At 40.4% G+C, this 10,852-nt stretch overlaps 1 protein-coding gene across 5 annotated transcripts in view; it reads right to left on the reverse strand.

Moving 5' to 3' along the window:
- IL1RL1 (interleukin 1 receptor like 1) overlaps nt 1-9,401 on the reverse strand; it is a 41,018-nt gene extending 31,617 nt beyond the window's left edge. For 3 of the 5 annotated variants that reach the window (XM_032351719.1, XM_032351720.1, XM_032351724.1), the window contains exon 1: nt 8,957-9,226. The gene's annotated coding sequence lies outside the window, so the exon portion shown is untranslated. The other 2 variants (XM_032351722.1, XM_032351721.1) reach the window with 2 other exon arrangements.
- Nucleotides 9,402-10,852: the final 1,451 nt, after the last annotated feature.

Genomic DNA, 10,852 nt, shown 5'->3' on the forward strand with positions numbered 1-10,852 from the left:
TTTGGAAAGAACCCAAATACAGCATCCTTCTAAAGACTGAATGGGTAAACCAGGAAATTAAAGAAGAATTGAAAAAATTCATGGAAACAAATGATAATGAGAACACAAGAGTTCAAAATCTGTGGGACACAACAAAGGCAGTCCTGAGAGGAAAATATATAGTGGTACAAGCTTTTCTCAAGAAACAAGAAAGGTCTCAAGTACATAACCTAACCCTACACCTAACGGAGCTGGAGTAAGAACAAGAAAGAAACCCTAAACCCAGCAAGAGAAGAGCAGAAATCAATGAAATAGAAACCAAAAAAATAATAGAACAAATCAACGTAACTAGGAGCTGGTTCTTTGAAAAAATTAATAAGATTGATAAACCCCTGGCGAGACTTACCAAAAAGAAAAGAGAAAAGAGAAATAAATAAAATCATGAATGAAAGAGGAGTGATCACAACTAACACCAAAGAGATACAGACAATTATAAGAACATACTATGAGCAACTCTATGCCAATAAATTTGACAGTCTGGAAGAAATGGATGCATTCCTAGAGACATATAAACTATCAAAACTGAACCAGGAAGAAATAGAAAACCAAAACAGACCCATAACCAGTAAGGAGATTGAAACAGTCATCAAAAATCTCCAAACAAACAAAAGCCCAGAGCCACATGGCTTCGCAGGGGAATTCTACCAAACATTTAAAGAAGAACTAATTCCTATTCTCCTGAAACTGTTCCAAAAAATAGAAATGGAAGGAAAACTTCCAAACTCATTTTATGAGGCCAGCATCACCTTGATCCCAAAACCAGACAAGGATCCCATCAAAAAAGAGAACTACAGACCAATATCCTTGATGAACACAGATGCGAAAATTCTCACCAAAATACTAGTGAATAGGATTCAACAGTACATTAAAAGGATTATTCACCACGACCAAGTGGGATTTATTCCAGGGCTGCAAGGTTGGTTCAACATCTGCAAATCAATCAGTGTGATACAGCATATTAATAAAAGAAAAGACAAGAACCATATGATACTCTCAATAGATGCTGAAAAAGCATTTGACAAAGTACAGCATCCCTTCCTGATCAAAACTCTTCAAAGTGTAGGGATAGAGGGCACATACCTCAATATTATCAATGCCATCTATGAAAAACCCACCGCAAGTATCATTCTCAATGGAGAAAAACTGAAAACTTTTCCGCTAAAGTCAGGAACATGGCAGGGATGTCCATTATCACCACTGCTATTCGACATAGCACTAGAAGTCCTAGCCTCAGCAATCAGACAACAAAAGGAAATTAAAGGCATCCAAATCAGCAAAGAAGAAATCAAACTATCACTCTTTGCAGATGATATGATACTATATGTGGAAAACTCAAAAGACTCTACTCCAAAACTGCTAGAACTTGTACAGGAATTCAGTAAAGTGTCAGGATATAAAATCAATGCATAGAAATCAGTTGCATTTATCTACACCAACAGCAAGACAGAGGAAAGAGAAATTAAGGAGTCAATCCCATTTACAATTGCACCCAAAACTATAAGATACCTAGGAATAAACCTAACCATAGAGGCTAAGAATCTATACTCAGAAAACTATAATGTACTCATGAAAGAAATTGAGGAAGACACAAAGAAATGGAAAAATGTTCCATGCTCCTGGATTGGAAGAATAAATACTCTGAAAATGTCTATGCTACCTAAAGCAATCTACACGTTTAATGCAATCCCTATCAAAATACCATCCATTTTTTTTCAAAGAAATGGAACAAATAATCCTAAAATTTGTATGTAACCACAAAAGACCTCAAATAGCCAAAGGAATATTGAAAAAGAAAGCCAAAGTTGGTGGCATCACAATTCCGGACTTGAAGCTCTATTACAAACCTGTAATCATCAAGACAGTATGGTACTAGCACAAAAACAGACACATAGATCAATGGAGCAGAATAGAGAGCCCAGAAATAGACCCTCAACTCTATGGTCAACTAATCTTTCACAAATCAGGAAATAATGTCCAGTGGAAAAAAGACAGTATCTTCAATAAACGGTGTTGGGAAAATTGGACAGCCACATGCAGAAAAATGAAATTGAACCATTTCCTTATACCACACACAAAAATAGACTCAAAATGGATGAAGGACCTCAATGTGAGAAAGGAATCCATCCAAAATCCTTGAGGAGAACAGAGGCAGCAACCTCTTCGACCTCAGCCACAGCAACTTCTTCCTAGGAACATCGCCAAAGGCCACAGAAGGGCAAAAAGGAACTATTGGGATTTCATCAAGATCAAAAGCTTTTTCACAGCAAAAGAAACAGAAACCAAAAGACAACTGACAGAATGGGAGAAGATATTTGCAAATGACATATCAGAAAAAGGGCTAGTGTCCAAAATCTATAAAACTCAACACCCAAATAACAAATAATCCAATCAAGAAATGGGCAGAAGACAAGAACAGACATTTCTGAAAGAAGACATCCAGATGGCCAACAGACACATGAAAAAGTGCTACACATCACTCGACATAAGGGAAATACAAATCAAAACCACAATGAGATATCACCTCACACCAGTCAGAATGGCTATAATCAACAAGTCAGGAAATGACAGATGCTGGCGAGGATGCGGAGAAAGGGGAACCCTCCTACACTGTTGGTGGGAATGCAAGCTGGTGCAGCCACTCTGGAAAACAGCATGGAGGTTTCTGAAAATGTTGAAAATAGAACTACCCTATGACCTAGCAATTGCACTATTGGGTATTTCCCCTAAAGATACAAACATAGTGATCCGAAGGGGCACGTGCACCCAAATGTTTATAGCAGCAATGTCTACAATAGCCAAACTATGGAAAGAACCTAGATGTCCATCAACAGATGAATGGATCAAGAAGATGTGGTATATATACACAATGGAATACTATGCAGTCATCAAAAGAAATGAAATGCTGCCATTCGCGACGATGTGGATGGAACTAGAAGGTATCATGCTTAGTGAAATAAGTCAATCAGAGAAAGACAACTCTCATATGATCTCCCTGATATGAGGAAGTGGAGATGCAACATGGGGGGCTTAAGGGGGTAGGAGAAGAAAAAATGAAACAAGATGGGATTGGGAGGGAGACAAACCATAAGTGACTCTTAATCTCACAAAACAAGCTGAGGGTTGCTGGAGGGAGGGGTGTTGGGAGAGGGGATGGGGTTATGGACATTGGGGAGGTATGTGCTATGGTGAGTGCTGTGAAGAGTGTAAACCTGGCGATTCACAGACCTGTACCCCTGGGGATAAAAATACATTATGTGTTTATTAAAATTAATTAATTAATTAATTAATTTTTAAAGACCTAAAAAACAAAAACAAAACAAAAACAAAAAAACCCTGCTCTTCCGATCTCTTTTAACAGCCTGGTTGATGGTAACTCCATCTTCACAGCTGCATAGATAGGAGTCCCTGGAGGGGTCCTTATGCTTCTTTTTCTCCAACACATTCTCTCTAATCCATCAGCAAGTCCCACTGAATCTACTTTCCAGGCATATTCAGGGCCCAAGCATGTGCCCCCTTGTTATGGCCTTACTGGTGGTCCAGGCTACCTCTTTCTCTTCCCTGGATGATTGCAATGGCCTCCAAATTCATCTCTTTGGTCTCTCCCTTTCCTCTTATAATCTACTTTCAGAGCAGAAAACATTGTGACCCTGTCAATCACTCTTCTTCTCAAACCTTCCCTTTTATTCAATAAAGACCAAATTCTCTATAATGAACAAAAAGCCCTCTGTGGTCTGCCACCCTTTATACCTCTCTGATTCAGGTTTTTCCATGCTCTCTACCCTACCGTCATTCCACCCCCGGCACACCTTTCTCCTCCCTCTCCCTTGAATATCCCACACTATCTCTGAGCATTTGCACCGGTCGTTCCTCTGTCTTAGATTCCCCTCCACCAGGCATCTGTCCAGCTCATTCCCTCACTTTCTCCTTAATGAGGTCTACCCCCTCCTCAACTAACCTTGCACTCCCAGTCTCCCTCCTCTGTTCTATTTTTTTTTCTGTGACTTATATCACCTTCAAACCCACAAAATCCTTGGCTTATGCATCACATATATATTTTTTTCTGTTTTGTCCCCCTATGTATCCCATTATAGATCCTCAATAAATAGCTTTTGAATGAACAAATGAAGAAACATTGTTAGTCAAGCATAAAGATTAATTTCCTCTCTAAATGATTGCTATTGAATTGAATCTTTTTGTTTATAAGGATGTCATATTTAAGGATGTTTTCATTATAAAGGTGGAAGGAAAAATAGAAGGTGGGTGGATCAGCTCTCTGTTTGGCTCAGAGGCCAGAGGCACAAACCATCACTAACAAATTGAAGAAAGGGAAAATTAAAGTAAGAACACACATATATACAAAAGGACCGAGAAAAAAGAAAAGTCAAAAGGATTCATGCTTGAATTCAACCTCTGATTTGTTCAAAATATAATGACAGAGGAGGTAAAGTCATTCTAAGATAATTTACTTGGTCACCATGATTTATTTTAAAATATTTTCATTTTATAAAGCTTAATGTTGATCACTTTTTGAAAACCTTAATTTTTTATTTTATCTTTTGAAAAATGATTTCCTGATGTCTTTAAAAGTTGATAATTATGTCAGCAGTAATCTAACAGAGACTTGTTGGGCATGACATGCTTAAATTTTCCAGAAACAATGACCCCACCCAAAAATAACCAAAATGAAGATAAGGTACTTTTGAATATTCCAACCCAGAATCTATAGGAGCCCTGCACAAGGAGAGAAAAAAGAGGAAGGAATTCATAGCTGAATGTTTTGTCTTTCCTTCTCTACTTATCATTCCTACAGAGTAGGAAAACCCTAGGAAACTTGTCCCCCCAAATGCTGGAGTCAAGAGATGGAATTTTTTTGTATTAATGACTACCACTCTGATGGTGAATTAAAGCCTTCAGTGTACAGAAAGCCAGGCTTCTGGCAGAGAGTGGCTGATGTTTTCTGACCAACCTAGAACTTGAGGTGAATAGGACTTTAGAAAGAGCAGGTTGGTCCTGGGAGTGGGCTGAGAGTGTGAGGAGCAGGGAGAGGGACCAACAACCTCAGATCAATTCATGTCATCCCATTCCCTTTCCTCAAGGATAAGCCTCTGTCCTGGGATCCTCAGTGGGGCAAGTATGGCCAAGAGTGTGGAGGCTCCTGTGTACAGGGGCTCACCCCGAGTCCTTTTAGCACCTTGACCACAAGGCTTCTGAGAGGAACACAGAGGGAAGTCTCGATTGCCAGCTTACAGTGAGATCAAATGGGCACCTAACATCCACACTTAAGTCACACTGAAGGAAATTGTCAAAAACTGTTTTGGACAGGGTCTTTGGCTGTTGAAATTCCAAGTTATCCATCCACCCAGGGAATAAGCTATAAGGTCTTATTTAAACTCAGTTACACTGTCATGGACATCATCTTTATTTTGTTTTTCCATCACAGCACTGTCCCCTTGCACCTGGGGCTCAGCCACACACCAATTCCAACAGACTCAACCCAACCCTTTTTGTGCTCATGTTTAGTCTTGCTACAGTGAGCCCAGGCTCTCCCTAGCACTGGCATGGCATAAAAGCTGAATGCACAGAATTCAAATCAGCCAGAGCTGGGGTTCTCCCCCACTTCACAGAATCATCATAAGGACAACAGGATATGGTAGATGGAGAGCAATTGGCTCAGGCACCGGCCCAGAGCAGACCCCCTCAATATATAATTATCGTTGCTGTTTCTGCTACATTATTACAAGTGCACTAAAGACAACTGTGTCCCACACAGGCTGGAGCCTAGTTTCAATAAAACTCCTAAAAGAAAATAGAGGAGAAAAGCTTCATGACATTGGTTTTTACAATGATTTCAGGGATAAGACACCAAAAGCAGAGTAAAATAGACAAAAATCAGGAGGAGAAATAGAACTAAATGAACGAAAAACCTATGCATGGCAAAGGAAATGATCAACAGAGTGAAATGGCAATCTGTGGAAGGAGAAAAATATTTGCAAGCCATATGTCTCATGAGGAATTGACCTCCAAAATATATAAGCAGCTCTTACTATTCAATACCAAAGAAAGACAAACCCAATTAAAACATAGGCTAATGACTCGAACAGACATTTATCCCAAGAAGACATACAGACAGCTAAGATGTACATGAACAATGCTCAACACTGCTAACCATCCAGTAAGGGTAAATGCAACCCCACAATGAGATAGCACCTGCCAGGATGGCTATTATCAAAGAAACAAAAGATAAGCATTGGCAAACATGCAGAGAAATCGGAACTGTTGTACACTGTTGATGGGAATGCAAAATGGGATAGTTCTTTTTTTTTTTTTTTTTTTGCCAATTGTAAATTCTAAGATATATTTCAGTTCATTGGAGCATTTTAACATCAGCCAGAATGTACAGATATACTTCTGAGTCCATCAAGTCAAAAGCTGTATGTGTCCTTGCAATATTTTAGTTCTGTATTCTCTTTTTTTTCCTCTTTAAAAGAAATTAAATTATCTGAGCAGGTTCATCCTCACAGACTATTATAAATGTGCAAACAATATGCTACTTAACGGTGGCTTTTTAATAGACTGCTTGTCAGAAGAACTCGTGTTTTCTTCCACTTCATGTAGAAGCAGTTCTTGTTGTGCATTCAGAAGACTGTTATGCTGGAAATAAATAAATAAATAAATAAATAAATAAATAAATAAATAAATAAAAATGAAAAAATGGGATAGTTCTTAAGGATAACTTACTGACGTTCCCAAACAAGTTAAAAATGGGAAATAGAATGAGTGACCCAGCAATCCCACTTCTGGGTATTTATCGAGATCTCAAAGGATGTTCATTGCAACACTCTTCACAATAGCCAGGGTGTGGAAACCAGGGTGTAAGTTCGTGGGGGAGATGAATGGGTAAAGAAAGTGGAGTACACACATACAATAGAGTGATGATATTCAGTCTGAACCTTGAGGACATTATGCTAAGTGAAACAGACCAGTCACAGAAGAACAAATATAATGCAATTCCACAGATGTAAAGTCAAATACATAGAACCAAAGAGTGGAATGGTGGCTTCCTGGAGCTCAGAGGAGGGAGAAAGGTGAAGGTTGGTAACCAACAAGCATAAGATTTCAGTTAAACAAGATGAATAATTTCTAGAGATCTGCTGTACAATACTATACTTTTAGTTAACAATACCAGATGACACACTTAAAAATTTATTAAAATGATAGGTCTCATGTTAAGGATTTTACCACAATAAAATTTAAAAAAATAATGATAAAGTCTCCTGTTTTAGAATCCAAATAGCCTGGCTGGCTCTTTTCCCTTCTTGTTTCTGGAAACTGGACTTGGTTGCTGTCAGAGTTCTGTTCCAGCCCAGAGGGACTTTTCCCTTTACTCTGAACAAGGACCAGTCCTATGACATGCACACACATGTGCTACACTCACACGGTTTCAGCCTCCCCCCTGCTGGGAGACTCTGGCTTTGTGCCTACCCACTGCATGTTTGCACTTGGATCCCAATGTCATCCCAGACTTTGCAGACTCTCTCCTTCGAAGTTGTCCATCTCTGCAGCCACAGAAAACTGGGAGGTGTGGAGGGGTGAGGAGAGAAAGACAGACCCTCCCAATCACAGGATGAGTACAGATGAAGAGCTCCCTTCCTGGAGAAAGAAGTATTTGAAAACCAGACACCAGATCCGCTTGAGCTACTGTTCTCCAAGAGTAGAGGCGTCAGTTAGGAAAACACTCTGGGGACCAATTGCCTCATCTAAACAACCCGTTCAAGAACAGAGAGAACCTGATGACTTGCTGGAGATTCTGTAAAGTCCAAACCAGCATCCTGACAGCCCCTCTGCCGGGCACAGACATAAGAGTTTCCAAAGCAGGAAAGGAAAATCATAATGACGACAAGGAGGGCTGACATTACTCAGCATTTACTGTCAGCAAGGTACTGAACTAAACACTCTGCATCCACTTCATATTTAGAAACCACCCTCAGAGTTTGGGCATTAGAGCTAACATGTTGGTTTTGTGGGTAAAGAACACAAAAATGAAAGCAGTTAGATGAATTACCTAGAGTTGTGCAGCTCATGAGTGTAAGAGCAGAGATTAGATGCAACTCTGCACAACCCCAGAGCTTTCTGTCTCAAATACTCTACACAGAATAGCAAAAATAGGACAGCAGTGTTCCTACTGATACCTGGGGCGCGAAAACACACAGACAGTTCGGCCTCAGACAGTGGTAAGAGAACCATTGCAGCCATAGGGAAGCATAGATCCCATGTCTCTGCTCCTGGAAGAAATTATTAGGAAATGCTGAGGTTCAGTGGGTAAGGCTTTGGGGGTCAGCTCTGCCATATTTGGATCGACATGCTTGGTAGGGCAGCCTTCAGTGAGAAAGAGAACGGAGCCATGAGGCAGAACCTCAGAACAGGCGCCAAGATAAATGTGATCTGAAATCACTTATTCACCCCAGTCCTCCTCCGTGTACCCTCCACTTGTTTTCCATCCTGTTTTCTTCTCCCTGTTGGCTGACTTCCCTCCCATGCCACGTGCCTCCCCCTCCCCCCAACTCCCAGAAGCAGTGTGAACTTCCTTAGCTCTTTTCCCCATCACATGGGGATTTTCAGGGATTCCAGAAAGACTAGCTGGAATATGCAGACTGTGTCTACACTGTGAGGCCCCCTTACTTTCCCGCCCTCTCCCAGAACTTTCTAACCCATGAAGCCAAAATCCCATATCACACAAACAAGATTACAAAACACTCCATCAATCACTAACTTGATTTTCCCAACCGGTAATACTATTTTTCCCTAAACAACAACAACAAAAATGGAGAGCAATTATTCTTTTTAACCTAAATTTCTGCTTTAAAATTTCATTCCCTTTGCGATAGAAGTATTTAGAGAACAACCCAAGGGCACTTACCAGCAGCGAGTCACACTTGAGCTCTTTCTTCCCCTACTTTCTACCAACAGAGCTTAACTCTGGTTGCTTAACACCACTTTGTCCAACAGATCTCTGCTACATACAATAAGCCACTCTTTCTTTAAAAACCTCCCATTTTCTTTATCAGTGAAGACACAGGAACAGGCTCCTGATCAGCCAAACTCCTGAACAGTGCTGGTAACAAACACCGACTACTATTTTCATCACATTGTCTATTTCAAAGATCTCTGATGATGCCCCCCTCCCGATGTTCACCTTATCTCCCTAGATGGTTACATATCACCTTAAGCAGACTTTTCTTCCCTTGTGGGTGACTTTCTCAGCAAAACCTCCCCGACTCCTTGTAGGTGGAAGGTCACCCAGTGCCTCAAGAGTGAGTTGGCAGCTGTAACTTCCTGATAGCTGCAGGTCCTAAAGCAACTGTGCACGTCCTGCAGCAAGTTTTATACCTGCTGGGGCCTCAGCATGAACGGTTTGAAAGTCTGAATGCATATTGGGCATATAAGTGGAAGCCAGGGTCTGTGGGCAGGAACTTGGTACGTTCAATCCCAGGCACTCCTCAGAGCCTTATCAAAGGCTCAGAGAGGCTGATGATTCCCTTGCCCAAGGCAACAGACAGGACAAGGAAAAGCAAATTCCTTAATCTCTCTATGTCTCCTGCACAAAGGGAATTGTCATCAATATTAAGTGACTAGTCTGTATAACGAATCACCTGTATTAAGGGATACCGATGGCTTTCTGCTCTATCACGTACTCAACCTATTCTGCCCACCACCATTATTCCTGTGCGCACACACACACACACACACACACATACACACACACTCATGCACACTCCCCCAAAATACCTCTTTTCATGGTTGCTTCAAGAACGCAGTCTCAACAAAAGAGTCAGATGACCTCTTCTCCTTACCAATGGCCACTATACATAAAAGATGAAGATTAACAGCAGAATCTAATTACACAATACATAATCTTGATATGGAACATGCTTTCACATGAGGTCATTTATCATTTCTTGCTTGCTGCTAGAGACCTGGAGAAATTACGCTCAAACAAGAAACCGACAGTACTCCTTGAGTCACCCAACATGGTATCAGGCACTGTGAAAGGTGTGAGAGAACTAGAAGACTCATTTCGGACCTCAAGGTAATTAAATTTTATGAAGAAAAAATAAGGTGTGTGTGGGTGGAGGGGAATGTAGCATTTTAAAAATCTGAAAATTGTGAGTTTAAATTAGAACTTAAATTAATTAAATTAATAAATTTAAATTAAATTTGCAACAATATAGATATATTTTTAAATGTACGATAGATTATTGAGAGACCATCAAGTTGTTTTTATTCGGGAGTGGAATTCGAAAAATCTTTCTGGCCTCATTAAGCTACTGGTCTCCTCTAACTCTAGATCTCTTGATATCCTTTACCATCATATGAATGTGGAGACAGCAGTGTTTAGAAACTTGTGCCAACTCTGCTGTGGACTTTATCTCTCAAAGACTCTCTCAGAATTGGTATTTACATATTCTAATGTTATCAGGATGAGTAATGGCACTTTCAATGTTTCTATCAACAGCATAAGCAATTTGAAGTTCAAGGAGGCCAATGCCTCTTGAGGTCTTTCAAGTTTATTTGAAGGAACATAGAGGGGCCTCATAGTCATGGGTAGCTTCAGGAAATTTCTCTTTAACCATCCCTCTAACTGCCAGGGCACTGAAAAGGGTGGAATTTAGAGATTTCTACTGAGGTGCCACCTGGGAGGGAAAGACTAGGAGACTATGGGAGAGAGGAGACCCCACTCCCTCAAGAGTCTCTCCTCAAGATGGTGCACTCCAAGTATGATTTTCTCTCAGGCCATACCCACTCGAACTGACTG

This window comes from Mustela erminea, chromosome 7 (assembly GCF_009829155.1).
Source record: "Mustela erminea isolate mMusErm1 chromosome 7, mMusErm1.Pri, whole genome shotgun sequence".
In the NCBI taxonomy this organism is placed as follows: domain Eukaryota; kingdom Metazoa; phylum Chordata; class Mammalia; order Carnivora; family Mustelidae; genus Mustela; species Mustela erminea.